The sequence below is a fragment of the Equus asinus genome, chromosome 7, assembly GCF_041296235.1.
Source record: "Equus asinus isolate D_3611 breed Donkey chromosome 7, EquAss-T2T_v2, whole genome shotgun sequence".
Taxonomy (NCBI): Eukaryota; Metazoa; Chordata; class Mammalia; order Perissodactyla; family Equidae; genus Equus; species Equus asinus.
In genome coordinates this window covers 99,810,689-99,825,986 of record NC_091796.1, presented here as the reverse complement: position 1 = coordinate 99,825,986, position 15,298 = coordinate 99,810,689, and the positions used below count along the sequence as shown (strand labels likewise).

Here is a 15,298-nt window from a genome sequence, read left to right as displayed (position 1 = left end):
AGGATTTGGGGTGAACCCTGAAAGACTTAATCATTCTCAAATGAGACCCAGATGCAGCAGTGACTGGCCCGGAGAGACCCACTGAACTGGGCCTCCTGGTAAGCGGGGAGCAGGTCTCACTCACCTAAAGGCCACTAGCCAGGGCCTGGGGGGCACAGACCAGTGGTTCTGGGAACACGCAATAAACAAATGGACGTCTGACGCAAGAGTGCTTATGGAAAACTGTTCCTTTATTTTAAAGAATTATTTTTCTATTTTCAGGGGCTAAGAGGTTGACGATTAAAGAAAAGGTCTTCTTGTCAGAAACCGGCTAAGCAGAACTTAGTACTTGGTGGGCGTCAGTCACGAAACAGGTCAACCACAAGTCGAGCAAAGGGCTTCTTCACTGAGGCCTTGTGATGCACTGCCGCTGTGCTAGGCTTACCGTTCCATCCGGGCTTCACCGCAAGCCCGTGTGTGTGTGTGTGTGTATGTCTATGCATATGGATATAGTTAACGTGTCTATCCTCTCATATAGATACAAAAAAAAGAAAAGAACAATCTCTCCTTGTGATGATAACTCTTAGAATTTACTCTCTTAACTTCCCTATAAATCCTACAGCAGTGGCCGCTATAGTCGTCATGTTGTGCATTACGTCCCTAGTATTTATTTATCAAATAACTGGAAGTTTGTGCCTTTTGACCACTTTCCTCTATTTCCCTTTCCCTCCACCCCTGCCTCAGGTAAACACAAATCTGATTTCTTTTTCTACGAATTTGGTAATTTTTCTTTTAGGTTCTATGTATAAATGAGATCATACAGTATGTGGTTTTCTCTGTCTGACTGATTTCACTGAGCAGAATGCTTTCGAGGTCCATTCATGCGGTCTCAAATGGTATGATTTCCTGGTTTTTTATGGCTGTAATATTCCATCGTATGTACGTACCACAACTTCTTTACCCACTCATCCACCAGCGGGCACTTAGGTTGTTTCCACGTCTTGGCTGTTGTGAACAATGCTGCTGTGAACATGGGGTGGCAGATATCTTTCTGAATTAGGGTTCTTGTTTCTTTGGATATATTCCCAGAAGTAGGATTGCTGGATGATATGATAATCATATTTTTAATTTTTTGAGGAAACTCCATACTGTTTTCCATAGCAGCCTCATCAGTTTACAATCCCACCAACAGTGCACAAGTGTTCCCTTTTCTCCACTTCGGTACCAGCATTTGTTAGCTGTTGTCTTTTTGATGATGACCTTTCTAGCCATCCATATATCCTCTTTGGAAAAATGTCTATTCAGGTCCTGTGTCCATTTTTTTAAATTGAATTATTCTTTTTTTTGCTATTGAGTTGTATGAGTTCTTTATATATTTTGGATATTAACCCCTTTTCAGATATATGGTTTGCAAATATTTATACCTATTCCATAAGTTGTCTTTTCACTTTGTTGATGGTTTCTGTCACTATGCAGAAGCTTTTTAGTTTGATGTGGTCCCACTTGTTTATTTTTGATTTTGTTGCGTGTGCTTTAGGTGTCATATCCAAAAAGTCGTTACCAAGATCAATGTCAAAGAGGTTTTTTCCTATGTTTTCTTCTAGGAGTTTCATGGTTTCAGGTCTTCTGTTTAAGTCTTTAAATTATTTTGAGTCAATTTTTGTGAATGGTGTAAAGTAGGGGTCAATTTTCATTCTTTCACGTGTGAGTATCCGGTTCTCCCAGCACCATTTATTGAAGAGACTGTCTTTTCTCTATCGAGTATTCTTGGCTCCTGTGTCAAATATTAGTTGACTGTATATGCCTGGGTTTATTTCTGGGCTCTCAATCCTGTACCATTGGTCTGTTTGTCTGTTTTTATACCAACACTCACATTTTGAAAGAATGCAATCCCTGTTGTCACTAAACGGTGTCAACAAACATATGGCAAAAGATAAATTTGACACCAACTTCATACCACACACAAAAATCAAATCCAGATGGATTAAAGATCTACATGTGAAAAATAAAGCTATAAAGGCTTCTAAAAGAGAACATAAGAAAATATGTTTCACAACATTGGGGTGGGCAAAGATTTCTTAAAGAAAACATAAGCAGCACTAACTATAAAAGAATAAATGGAAGAATTGGACTCAATTGAAATTGTGAAATATGTCCATCAAAAAATTCCATAAAGAGAGTGAAAAGGCAAACCACAAACTAAGAGAAGCTATTTTGCAATATAAAGTTACGCGTGGCTTAGCAACGGGGATACATTCTGAGAAATGCATTGTTAGGCAATTTCATCACTGTGCAAACACCATACAGTGCTCTTACACAAACCTAGATGGTGCAGCCTATTACACACCTAGGCCATATGGTGCTAATCTTATGGGATCGCCATCGTGTATGCAGTCTGTCATTGACCAAAATGTCATTATGTGGCACATGACTGTATTCTCATCTATCTGGCACTGCTATAAATCAATAAAAAAGATGATCTGACAGAAACAGGCACTTCTGTTCAATCTTAAGCAGGCACTTCTCAAAAGATCATAACCAAATGGCAAAAAAACCCAAAAGTTAAAAGGTGATCACCTTCATTAGTCCTCAGAGAAATGCAGTATAAAACTATCATGTTGTTGATCCAAATGAGCAACTTTATGAGGCAAAAATGAAATTTTAAAGAAAAAGAGGCTTTATTTAAAAAAAAAAGGTTTGCAAACCGGGGAAGAACACCTCCACCTGAAGGTTGATAGATGAGCCCCCCACCTCGGTCTTTGGTGGCTGGTTTTTTTTTTTTTTTTTTATGGTTTTCCTTTTTCTTCCAAAAGACCCCCAGTAGATAGTTGTGCATTTTTAGTTGTGGGTCCTTCTAGTTGTGGCATGTGGGATGCCACCTCAGCGTGGCTTGATGAGCAGTATCACGTCCGTGCCCAGGATTCGAACGAGCAAAACCCTGGGCCACCGAAGTGGAGCGCGCAAACTTAAACACTCGGCCACGGGGCCCAGCCCCAAGGGTGGCTGGTGTTTAAAGGCAAAAAGCACAGAGTCTGTAAGGCTACAGCTGAGCCCAGTTCTGAGTGGTCGCCCTTCCCAGCTACAGTGTGTCTGTGTCTGGGGCTTTCTAAATATCCTGACTGCAGGGAAAGATGACTGCATTGTTCTCTGGCCATCTGGTGACAGACAAGGTTAAAATGTGATTTTTTATTTCTGCCCATAGTTCTTCCTTGCGGCGATCATGGTAACCATCAAGTTGACTCTGGCCTCACTGTGTTTTTTTCTTTTATCATTTTCGTCTCTTGATCATAGGTTCACCAAGGCAACACCTTCGATCAACTCAGAGAGTGTTCAGGTCCCTTGAAGCCCAAGTGTCCCGTCAGCTGCTTGGGTTCCATCTAGTCCCAGGCGGGAGGCATCAGAGGGTGGCAGGGCTGAACATAGGCGGTGGCTTGAATCACAACATGTGGGGTGCCAGTGGTGGGGTGGTATCTGGAGACGCTGCACGATGTTTAATCAGCAAGCAGGGGGAACTGTTAGCAAGCTGTTCTCCCACCAGTGGTCCTCCTGTCGTTCTGCAAAACAAGCTCAGAAACGTTGGTTACTTTGTTTCTCGTGTCAACCTTGTGGCTATGAGGCATGGTTTCACCCTAATCCAGGGAAAATTTCAACTCTTTTGTTCTCAGGGGTTTTTTGCTGCTTTTTCTCCCCAAATCCCCCCAGTACATAGTTGTATATTTTACTTGTGGGTCCTTATAGTTGTGGCATGTGGGATGCTGCCTCAGCATGGTTTGATGAGCGGTGCCATGTCCACGCCTAGGATATGAACTGGCAAAACCCTGGACCACCGAAGCAGAGAGTGCAAACTTAGCCACTCAGACACAGGGCCGGCCCTGTTCTTGGTTTTAATCCCAATGTTTTACGATCATTCTTCAATCTTGGGGGTGGGGACGAAGACCTCTTTAGCCACTTCCTCCTATGAAAGGGCAAAGAGCTGGGTCAGAGGAGTGAAATTGTTCTACTTTTATTTCAAAATATTTTTGGTACCAGGTAGGGAGAGCAAGAAATGCTTTGCATGACTAATATTTTAGTACTCTGGTCAGTGGCTTTGGAACAACATTTAAGTCCATATTTTGTAATTATATAGATGACCATACATATTGGCAAAATAGATAGTCCAGATTTTAGAATCCCCACCATAATGAACCTCAATCCTTGGGGAACCCAAGAGAAGAGGCCTGTAAACCAATCAAGATTAGGGCCTGGAAACTCAAGCAAAACCTGATGAAACAAAAAGAAAAACAAAGTTAGTGGTTGGAACAAATTATAAATTAATTCTTGAGCCCAGAAGATGTCTGGTCAAGAAGATTTCTAGATGTCAGGGTTGAAGCATCTTTTGCAGTTTGAAGTGTCTGTGATGATGTCATTTGGTATTCAGGTAAGCTTTTTCAGTGGCTTATACAGTAATGGGCATGAAGGTTGTCTAAACATAGGCCATCGTGGTGATCTCTCTTAAGTTTATACAAAGCAATCCAGTTTCAGTTTGCAGGGCCTCAGGAAAAAGGGTGGCCTTAGTCCTCAATGATTTCAAATGAAAAGGATGGAGAATGGTACCACATATTTGAGGAAACTAGAAGAATTCAGGATCCAGTCTAGTTTACAGGTAGAAAACTAAACACTCAAAGATGATTAATACAGCTAGAATCCATTATCCAAAAATGTGTATTATAGTTTTTATATGTGGATTATAATTTTGAAACATAATCTTTTTCTCTATAATTACCCTTATTTTTACCCAAAATAGCCAAATTAAGACTATTGGTTTGCAAAGTAAGCCTAGTTTTAATAAACTTGGCACAACTATTTACATAAATACAGCAAGAATAGTAATTGATCATATACACTCATTGAAATCTGCTTTGCTGGAACTTTTAATAAGGAATCTCAGATTGAACTTTAAAGGCCTCTCAAGTCCACAAAAGCCAAGCCAAGGACTTATCATCAGACTCCACCTGCAATACCTACAGATTTGGGTGAATTTCTCTCTTCTCGAGGTCTCCAAAATATCCTGAGGTTCTTACACCCGCCAGGAAAGTGACCCTCTTTACTCACCTGGTAAGGTTGCCAGGAACTCTGTAAGCAAGGCATCAGGCCAATATTTCCAAGTGGCTTTATTTGTTCCGTAAAATCAATCCTTGTTCCTCAAAACTATTTGGTCACATCTGAGTTTATGCATGTTTTTCTCAAATATGATATTCCAGTAAAAGCCTTGGTAATATAGCCAGTGTCTCCAATTGTGTCCTGCTATAAGGAGAACAGATTTGTATTGAACTTATGCAAACAATTATATTGCCATGAAAATAGGGATACTTACTTATCAAAAGTTTTCCAACTTTGGAAGGATCAGGTAGGCAGAAAAGTATAAATGCTTCAATTCTGTTTACAAATTGCTATAAGTCATAGTTATCTTAAGAGAAAAGATTTCTTTAAATCTGGAATAACAAAACACTAGAGCATCTTTCCCAGTTCATGTAGTCCCAGGTAATTTAATTTTTTTTGCTTGAATCCCATTTTCTCTTTTTTTTTTTTTTAACTTTGATGATTGAGGATGATAAGAACCAAGAATTTTGAAAGAAGTTTAAGAGTCTAAAAGTCCAAGAAGTTTAAAAGGCTTTTGTTAAGGTTCATATGATTTGCCCAGTGACATGAGTGCCTTGATAACTAGAGACTATGGAAGATATACCTCAAGTGGGAAATACATTTTTTAAATAATTTTTTTGCCAAAGTGAGGTTATCAGCTTGTGGCAAGGGAGGGCTTTAACCCATCTGGAAAACAGGTGCAGGTGTTCAAAGGACCCAGAGGGAGGAGTTCTGAGGCCTCTGGGGACAGAAATTGTTTTTCTTAATGCACTATGGTGGGTGAAAGAATGTAAAAATGAAAAAATAGGGCTTGTTGGGGAGCCAGGAAGAACACAATGACTGTCTTGGGTTTCCCATACCCTTGGCTGTTTGTTTAACTTACAACTATTGCTCACTCATCTTAATTTCTCTGATCTAGGAGAAGACTGTTGCCATGTTACAAGGACACCAGGAAGGTAAAAGTCTAGCAATGAGGGGTCAATTTTTTTTTTGGAGAGAAGCAGAACAGACATCATCTACATGTGTCATAACTTTTATAGATTTTGTTGTTGCTCAAAATTGAGTGTGAGCCTCAATTTTGATGACAGACCACATTGTATACAAGGACATATTAGATTTTCAGGAATTTTCATATAATTTCTGGAACTCATATATTTATGAAGATATAACAAAATGTAATTTAACATATCTAATAAGTCGAATTAGTTTCATATCTCTCTGTTTACAGAAAGAGAGAATGAATTCTTTGAGAAGTCTTAGGGCTGTTTAGAAACTCCCAAAGTTCCTTTCTAAGTCAAAAGAAATATTTTAGCCAGGATTTGAACCTTGGGTTGTAGTTTGTTAAAAATATCCAAAGATTTTAAAATATTTGATCAAAAAGGATCACAGATTTTTATGAAACAATACTTAATTATCTACTTAATCAAAGTGACAAAGAAATTTTAGGCAAACATAGAAAGTTGAATAGTTCTGAGCAAAACCCAGCTTGTCTAAGTAATCGAAGACTTGGTAAAGACAAAACACAGAATCTTTATTTCCTAGGCAGATTACACCAAAGGTGAAGAAACTTTGTTTAAAATTTCTTACTAAGAGCAACCAATAACCTGAGAAGACTTTGTCCCTTAATAGAGAGAAAAACCAAATTTTAATTTTTGTACCAGCGTACTTTTGATTTTAAAACACTTTAAAATAAATTTATTTTAATCTTAGCCACCTCAACCATGCACAAAACTCTTTCTTTGGGCTTCACTTCCATAAACCTTTTGTCACGTCTTTTTTACATTCAGAATTTGTCCCATGTCTTTTTTTCTTTTTCTTTTTTTGCTTCCCTAATGCTTGAGGACGAATTTATCTTTCTTAACAAAACAAACAATTCCCATTCCTTATACCTTCTTACTGAAACACCTGTTTTATTGTCTACCTTTCATATGCAGTCATTCTTTCAATTTTAAAACTCAGAAAGTTTTTCTAGAAAAGAAATGATGCAAAGCAGTTGTTACAGAATAATTACAGATTGTACTTTTAGAGGCTAGCACAGTTTCCTATGCATTACATTAAACGAATATAAATTTCTTTTACATGATATAGTTAAAATGGACTGTACACCTTTTGGAAATTACAGTGTGAGATTCACCTGCGTCTATAGGTTTATCTTGACATTGTTCTGCCAAACCAGGAATGATAGAACAGGCAGAGGCAAGAAGATCCCCACATTATTGTTGCAGGGGATTGCTCTAGGTTGAATAAGCAGAGAAAATATTTGAAAGGTGGAATAACAACTTTTAAACTTATGGCAGAGCTACAAGTATCCGGGAAGCCACCACTGGAATTTTTTCTGCAAGCAGCCATAAGAAATGGGGAAAGTTCTTTTAAACCAAGATTGTTGCTAGGTTGTAAATCTGAAAAGACAAGGAAACCGAGTTTGAGCCTACCAGAGAGTGATTATAGCCTGGCCTTGAGGGGTTATCATTGTGTGTGTACAGCATAGAAATGGTGATGGTCTTTGTGCTGGTTTCTCCATCTGGCTGCATAGACCCTTCTGTTGTTCAATTTACTGTGGTATAAGAGCAGTGGCTTTCAAACACATTGTATCATTCTATAGGAAGAAATATACTGTATATTATGATCCAGTATATACCTATATATATACAAGACTCATATAAGTAACAGAAATAAAAGTTTAAATAAACTGACGTATTTTTTATTTTCATTGTATGCCATAAATGGATTTTATTTTGTATTTATGAAATTATTTTCTTTTATTTAAACACACAGATTTTATAATAAATTTGTTATAAATAAAATTGAAAATATATATTATTCATTTATCTATTATGATAAATGTAGATATCATGTACACTTTTTATTTAAATAAAGGTTACTCATAATTTATCAATGGGCTGTGACCATAGTTTGAAAAATAAGAAGTCGCAGTAAGTCCTTCCATAGTAGGAGAAAGCTTTCGTGGCAGCTCCATTGTTTTTATCTTTCCAAAGGGCTCTTGTTGCTTTGCCCCACTCTCTCAGCATCAATGTTTAGGGTTAATTTACGTTATTACTCTAAGTGTTCTGGCATTCCTTCTTTGATTCCTTTTGTAGTTTTAGCTCTTTTTCCAACTTTTTTTTTTTAAACTACTCGTAATTGTTGTTTTCCAGTGAAATCTAGGAAGCAGGCAATTGTGAAGTGTCTATCATACATTAGCATCCTGAAGGAGAGTGGCAAGCCCACAAACACATTTCATAATTTCCAGAAACATATTTCTCTTTACAAAAAGACTTTTCAGCGTGGCACAAAACATGTCTATTGACATATTGTTTGTCTATGTAAAAAAAAATTAGAAAGCCAAAACTAAACAAACTTATGTTTAGTGATCAATGTCTCAGTTTATTGTCTTATCCAGAAAAGATTTGGATATTTAATGAACATCCATTATTTAGTTTAACTTGGTATAAGCTTTTGTCTTATTTACATTTATTTAAACATTTGTTTTTAACAGTTTTGCTTGGATTAGGCATTAAATAGTTAACCATTATCCCAAGTTATTTTCCCTGATGACAAATTCCATAACAAAAACGGCATGACCATCCAACCAGTAAACCCAAGAAGAAAGGGTCGTATGTTTGTATTATATTCAGTATTGATAATTCTGAAGACATGCCTGTTTTTGTTAAACCAACAAACTTAAACAAGCTTTTATTTACCAAAGATCATTTTTGTATCATGTTAACTGGAAAGATATCTGGGCTAGTTTCTATTATATTTAGAAATAATTTATGTAAGCATTTATTCTGAGCCAATTAAATAGAGCTCCTTTAGAAATTTTTGCTATTCAGGGGCCGGCTCCGTGGCCGAGTGGTTAAGTTCACACGCTCCGCTGCGGCGGCCCAGGGTTCGGATCCTGGGCATGAACATGGCACAGCTCGTCAGGCCACGTTGAGACGGCGTCCCACATCCCACAACTAGAAGGACCTGCAACTAAGATATACAACTGCGTACATGGGGGGTTTGGGGAGATAAAGCAGGGAAAAAAAAAAAAAAGAAGACTGGCAACAGTTGTTAGCTCAGGTGCCAATCTTTAAAAAAAAAAAGAAATTTTTGCTATCCAGAAGCAGACAAATATATAGAGACTTACATACAGAAACACACACATACACATAGACACAAACAGAGATCTTCAAAATGTTAGCCACGTCTCAGGCACAAAACTCAGAAGAATAGTTGGAACCAAATTGCTCCCTGGCAGATGGACTTGCTCAGACGGCCAAAGATTTTTATTAAAATTTTTTTCTTTTTGTTGTAAGGATCCTTTTTAGAGCTGTTTTTGAAGTCATTTGTCTAAAGAACCTTCTGCATATTAATCAAAGAACACATCCCATTGCTTCTGAGAGGTTTTGAATCCTCTCTTTTCCAATGGAGAGTGCAAATAAACCAATTTGGGAGTATCAAGGGAGCTCCATTGTGGCCAATGTATTCTCAGATCATTTCTAGTAATTTGGACCCAGGTGACAAGGAACTTGCAAGTATTCGGCCCATAATTTTTCTACAGAAAGGCTGCAGGAGTGGCAGCAGGTGGCTAGCCATTTGCAGTTTCTCTAGAGCAATTTTAGAACAAAAGGCCCACATCCTGAGTGGAGAACCCTCCCAGTAAACCAGCTGCAGCTGAACCTTGTGAGGAAAGCCCCTCCTTAGAAATTGAGGGACCCCCTCCTTAGAAATTGAGGGACCCCCTCCTTAAAAATTGAGGAAAGCCCCTCCTTAAAGAGCCTCTAGACTTCTACCAAAGCACGGGAGCTCGAGGCTGTGCGAGGTCCGCACCTTGCTCGTCCCCCTGAGGCTGTTGGAGATGCGGAGGAGCAGTGAAAGGGCTCCGAGTTGTGCGGGATGCAGTGTCCAGTTGACCCCCAGGAGGAGATCAAGTGGCCTCTTCACATCCCATCCTCGTCACCGGAAATGTTGACTGAAAGGAGCTGCTTTACAAGGCAAAAATGAAATTTTAAAGAAAAAGAGCCTTTATTAAAAAAAAGGTTTGCAAACTGGAGAAGTGCACCTCAACCCACAAGCTGATAGGTGAGCCCCGCCCCCCGGACCTGGGTCTTTGGGTGGCAGGTGTTTAAAGGCAGAAAGCACAGAGTTTGCAAGGCTAAAGCTGAGCCCAGTTCTGAGTGGTCGCCCTTCCCAGCTACAGTGTATCCGTGTCCGGGGCTTTCTAAATGTCCTAACTGCGGGGAGAGATGACTGCATTGTTCTCTGGCCATCTGGTGATAGTCAAGGTTAAAATGAAATTTTTTATTTCTGCCAGTAGTTTAGGCTTGAGGTGGTCATGGTGACTATCACATCGATTCTGGCCTCATTGGGTTTTTTTCTTTTATCAATGTGGTACCACTACACACCCACCAGAATGGCTAAAATGAAAAAGATGGACGACACCAAGTATTGGCCAGAAAGTTGAGCAACCGTATCTTTCATACACTGCAACTGGGAATACAAATTGGTCTGATCACTCTGGAAAATTGTTTGACAGTCTCTACTAACGTAAGTTTATGACTCAGCAATTTTGGTTATCTGTTGCTGTATAACAAACTATCCCAAAAGTTAATGGCTTAAAAGAACAATCATTTTATTATAATTTGCAACGTTTGGGTCAGGAACTCGGGCAGAGCATGCCTGAGTGATTTTCTACTCCACGTAGCATCACCTGGGATCACGCAGAAGGATTCAGTTGGTGGCTGGGCTGCTCTCAAGGATCCAAGATGGCGTCACCCACCTGTGTGGCACGTCGGTGGGGATAGTGGGGAAGCAAGACTCAGCTGGGCCCCTCTCCCTCCACATGTTGTTGAAGGGTCTCTCTACAGAGTCTGTCTAGCAGAGCAGTTGGACACCCTACACAATGGCTCAGGGCCCCAAGGAAGAGGGTTCTAAGAGGCCAAGAGAGAAGCTGCGAGATTTCTTACGAACTAGACTCGGAAGTTGAGGACATCACTTCCTCCACACCTACAGGTCAAGAAAGTCACTAAGACAAGCCACGATTCATGAGGAGCGAGGAACAGACTTCACCACTTGATGAGGGCACAGCAGGGAGAGAAGGAACAGATGGCAGCCATCTTGGAGAACGGGGACCGCTGTCCACACTCTGACCCCAACAATTCGTTTCCCTCACACATGAGAAATACACTCACCTCCCCTGGGACTCCCCAGATCTCACCCTGTTAGAACATCGCCTTGAAATCCAGGATAACTTCATTTAAATCGTCACAGATCATTTAGGTTAATGCAGCTGAGGGGCCTTGGGTATCATTCCTCAGTGTGTACAGCTCCTCAAGGCCGGCTCCTCTTGGTCTGAAGACCTAAGAACTAGAGAGATACGTCATCTCTTCCCTCCACAGCACAGTATAACACGGTGCGACTGTGATACTGTCACACCATAGGTACTCCCATCCCGCTCCCGGGAGTAAGTCTCTATGACCTTTTTATTAGTCCCTTCAGATCTTGGTTCTCCTCTCGGGTCGTCCTTCCTTTTCCAGGAGAAATGCCCGCGTCTGTGACTGAGCAGCTTCTCAGCCTGTTTCCTGCTTGTAGAAGTTTGGGGTTTCAAAGGTCTCTCATCATTTTGCACTATCCTGTCCCTTTCAGACTACGCTGATAGCGTTACTTTTCTTAGTTGTGGGTTTCACATGAATTAACTTATAATCCTTTCCATTAGAATGAAGGCCACACCCACCAATCTCTTCAAGATAACCTTTTCTCTACTTTTGGCTTCCTGTAAGGCCACGAGGAACACTGGCCTGAAAATCCTTACAGTTAGAGGGCCTTTTTCTCTGAGGCAACACTTTAGCTCTTTCAGAAGTCTACATCAGGGCCCTTACTGTCCCACGCGAGATTTATCATTGCTTTGAAATCCCTCCTTAATTTGAGAATTTTGGAGAGGCTGAGGAGCCAGAAAGTCCTTGCTTTTTATGTTTAACAGAGTGTTTTAAGCTTGTCCATCTCCTCTCACATTTTACTGTAAGAAGCAAGAAGAAGAGGCCAGCTAGACCTCCAACAGTCACCCTGGAATCTCATCAGCTCCCAGCTCATTTGTTACATTTTCTGTTTTCGAGTTACCGCAGGTGACAGTGTTGCTAAACTTTCTGCCGCTACATCATAAGCACCCTCTTCCCTCCAGCTTCCCGCCACCTGGCCCCGCTCTCCTTTAAGTCCTTCAAGTCTTAACTAAGTCCAACAGCCTCCTGGAGGCCCACGGGCCATCCACCAACAGTCCTTATAGGGCCTTCCAACTCCCATTGGCCAAGTGATCCCAGAGCTGAACCCACGCTTTTAGGCTTTTGTGACACAGCACCCCACTTCCAGGTACCCAAAGCTGTCCGAGGGGCTGTGGCCTAATCAATTATCCAAAAACGTAGTAGCTTAAAACAACCATTTAGGGGCCAGCCCCGTGGCCGAGTAGCTAAGTTCACACACCATATATGAGTGCAAAAAATAACAAAAGAGTAGCCTAAAATTCTAAATAAACTAAAAGTCATATTACTAAATTACCCTTGGGTTAAAAATGAAACCATAAAGGAAATTAAGAAATACTTAGAGGGGCTGGCCCCGTGGCCGAGTGGTTAGGTTCGCGCGCTCCGCTGCAGGCGGCCCAGTGTTTCGTTAGTTCGAATCCTGGGCGCGGACATGGCACTGCTTGTCAGACCACGCTGAGGCAGCGTCCCACATGCCACAACTAGAAGAACCCACAACGAAGAATACACAACTATGTACCGGGGGGCTTTGGGGAGAAAAAGGAAAAAATAAAATCTTTAAAAAAAAAAAAAAAAAAGATTTAAAAAAAGAAATACTTAGAAAATAATGACAAAGAGAAGAGTAAATATCAAAAATTGGGGGACTAGCTAAGTCAGTGTTTAAATGAGAAAATTTAACTTTAAATACATTTCTGTAGATAATAGAAATGTTAAAAAAATAGGAAAGTTAGGCATTTAACTCAAGAAAATAAGAAAGAGCAACAGAGAAAAATCCTGGGAATTTGAAAGGATGGTAAAAATAAAGATAAAGGCAGAAATCAGTGAAATATAGATTTATAAATCCAGTAAAGATTAACAAAACTAAAAGCTAGTCCTTTGAAAAGATTAATTAGTTAGATCTCCCTAACAGGACTTCCAAAGGAAAAAAAAGAGAGAAAATACATAAATAAAATATAGAGCCAAGAAAAGTTAAAAATAATTACTGATATGACAAGGATTTAAAAATAATAATGGTGAGGCATTAGGAATAACTCTATGGTATTTAACTGGAAAACAGATGAAATAGATAAATTTCTAGATATAAATTCCAAAATTGGCTTAAGGATGAAAATCCTCGAAAAGACCAAAAAGGATCAATAAAACTGAAGTGCCCCCAAACTCTAGACCCACCTGTGGACCCTACTATCCTCTTTCCTCCTGGAAACAGCTCCCATTATCCCTGGCGGGAAGTAATGGTGCTGTTAGCCCAGCAGAAGACACAGGACCCTGGCTGGGCATTCACACTGCACACTGTGATCAGTCCAGGGATGGGCAATCATGCCCAGGGTCCTTTGGGGCACTGATAGGAACACTGAGAAAAAAAACGTGTCTCTCTCCTGGTGTCAAATAACCAGTTAGAACCACCTGCAGTGTTTCTCTGCACTGCAGAGCTGTGGTGGCCACCACAAGGAGACTAAAGCAGGAAAGCAGAAGAAAGCAGAGCTAAGAACAAATTTTTAAAAAGAGACAGAGCTCTGATAACCAACTTGGGACCCCTGGATCCAGCCATGCCTGAAGCCCTCTCCACTCTTCAGAACTCTCATTCGTGAGACCCAATAAACATGTTTTTTTTGCTTTAAAGCAGTTTGAGTTTGGTCTCTGTCTCCTGCCAGCAAAAGAGAATTGATGAATAAAAATCTGGGGTAAGTTAGAGTTGCATAGTCTTGGGTTTGAATCTCAAGGGCAGCTCACTTAGGCTTCATGTGCCTCAGTTCCCTCATCTAAAGAAGAGTGATAATAACAGTATCCCCTTCATAAAGTCGTTGCAGAGATTAAATGTTAATCCATGGGAAACTGGATTATTTGGTCGTTTTTATTCCGTGTCTATCTCTCCCACCACATGGAGGTCGCCTCAAAGGCAGGACCTTGCCAGACCCATCACCAGTCCAGGCTTTGCACCTGGTTCTTCACAGGTGTCAGCGCCATTGTGCTAATTAAGGGCAACTTTGGCTCCTGTGCCAACTGCCATGGGGCGAAAACAAACACTGACGCAAATCCAGCCACATTTTGATATTAAAAAATAAAACTTCAGGGAATTGAATTCAGGGGAAAGTTAATTTGTGGCATTGCTGTTTACTCAAATTTCCTGGAATCCTCTCATTGGTTAAGGGCTGGGGGAGGGGGCCACTGAATGGTGGAAGCCACTGGCCCCCCTCTAACCATTAACCAGCAGGGACGCTGGCAAACAAGATTTAGCCGCGGAGCCCCGCCAGCATTTACTGTACGCATGTCAGGCCCTGGGACAGCAGGACCCGGCCAGCAGTTGCAGCCTGAGCCCACAGCAGACCGTGAGTACCAGCTGAGGACGCTCCAGCCCTCTCTCTCCTGCGCGGCCTCCAGAAGGAAGCTATGTCAGCCGCTGGCTGATTTAATTTTTTTGTAATGGGGCCTTGAGCATGCAGGCAGCCAGCAATGATAGAATGGAACCCTGGGGAAGGTTTTCCAGAGTCTGTGGGTCACCCACAGGGGTTTGATTTCCTGCCTTGCAGGGGTTGACACTCAGCTAAGAGCCATTCCCCTCCATCACCGTGGTGATGCTCCTAAGCCCAGCCAAACAGCAGGACAGCTTCAGGCTTGAGCTAGGATGGACCAGCGCAAGGCAGCACCCTTGCTGGGGGACTCGGGGGTGGGGGTCGGGAACAGCGCAGACCGTGCATTCTAGAGTTGTACACACCTCCGTGCTCAGTGACCCGGGGCAAGGAGACTGCGATTGGGAGGGAGTTATGCATGTGCATTACGCCACATGCTCTGAGGTTTAAATGCAGAGGGCCTCGCACTGCACCTGGCACAGGGGCAGCGGGGAAAATAGAGAACATGGTGGGTGTTAACAACATGCATCACTTCAGAAAGGAAGGACAAGGAGGACTCGCATGAAATGAAACCCCTGAACAATATTGATACACTGCATTTTTACATCACTGGGTATT

General features: G+C 41.1%; 1 protein-coding gene and 1 long non-coding RNA gene across 3 annotated transcripts in view; one reads left to right on the top strand and one right to left on the bottom strand.

The window, feature by feature from the left end:
* Nucleotides 1-215: 215 nt before the first annotated feature.
* LOC123287228 (uncharacterized) overlaps nucleotides 216-15,298 on the bottom strand; it is a 16,970-nt gene continuing 1,887 nt past the window's right edge. Inside the window, exons 2-5 of one of the 2 annotated variants that reach the window (XR_011504752.1) lie at nucleotides 11,274-11,448; nucleotides 7,530-7,693; nucleotides 5,071-5,262; nucleotides 216-3,533 (exon numbers count right to left, since the gene is read on the bottom strand). This is a non-coding gene — a long non-coding RNA (uncharacterized lncRNA). The remainder of the gene's footprint in view (nucleotides 3,534-5,070; nucleotides 5,263-7,529; nucleotides 7,694-11,273; nucleotides 11,449-15,298) is intronic. The other variant, XR_011504753.1, reaches the window with a different exon arrangement.
* The window catches only part of SERPINA6 (serpin family A member 6), an 18,459-nt gene continuing 17,679 nt past the window's right edge, over nucleotides 14,519-15,298 (top strand). Inside the window, exon 1 of the mRNA XM_014832139.3 lies at nucleotides 14,519-14,659. The gene's annotated coding sequence lies outside the window, so the exon portion shown is untranslated. The remainder of the gene's footprint in view (nucleotides 14,660-15,298) is intronic.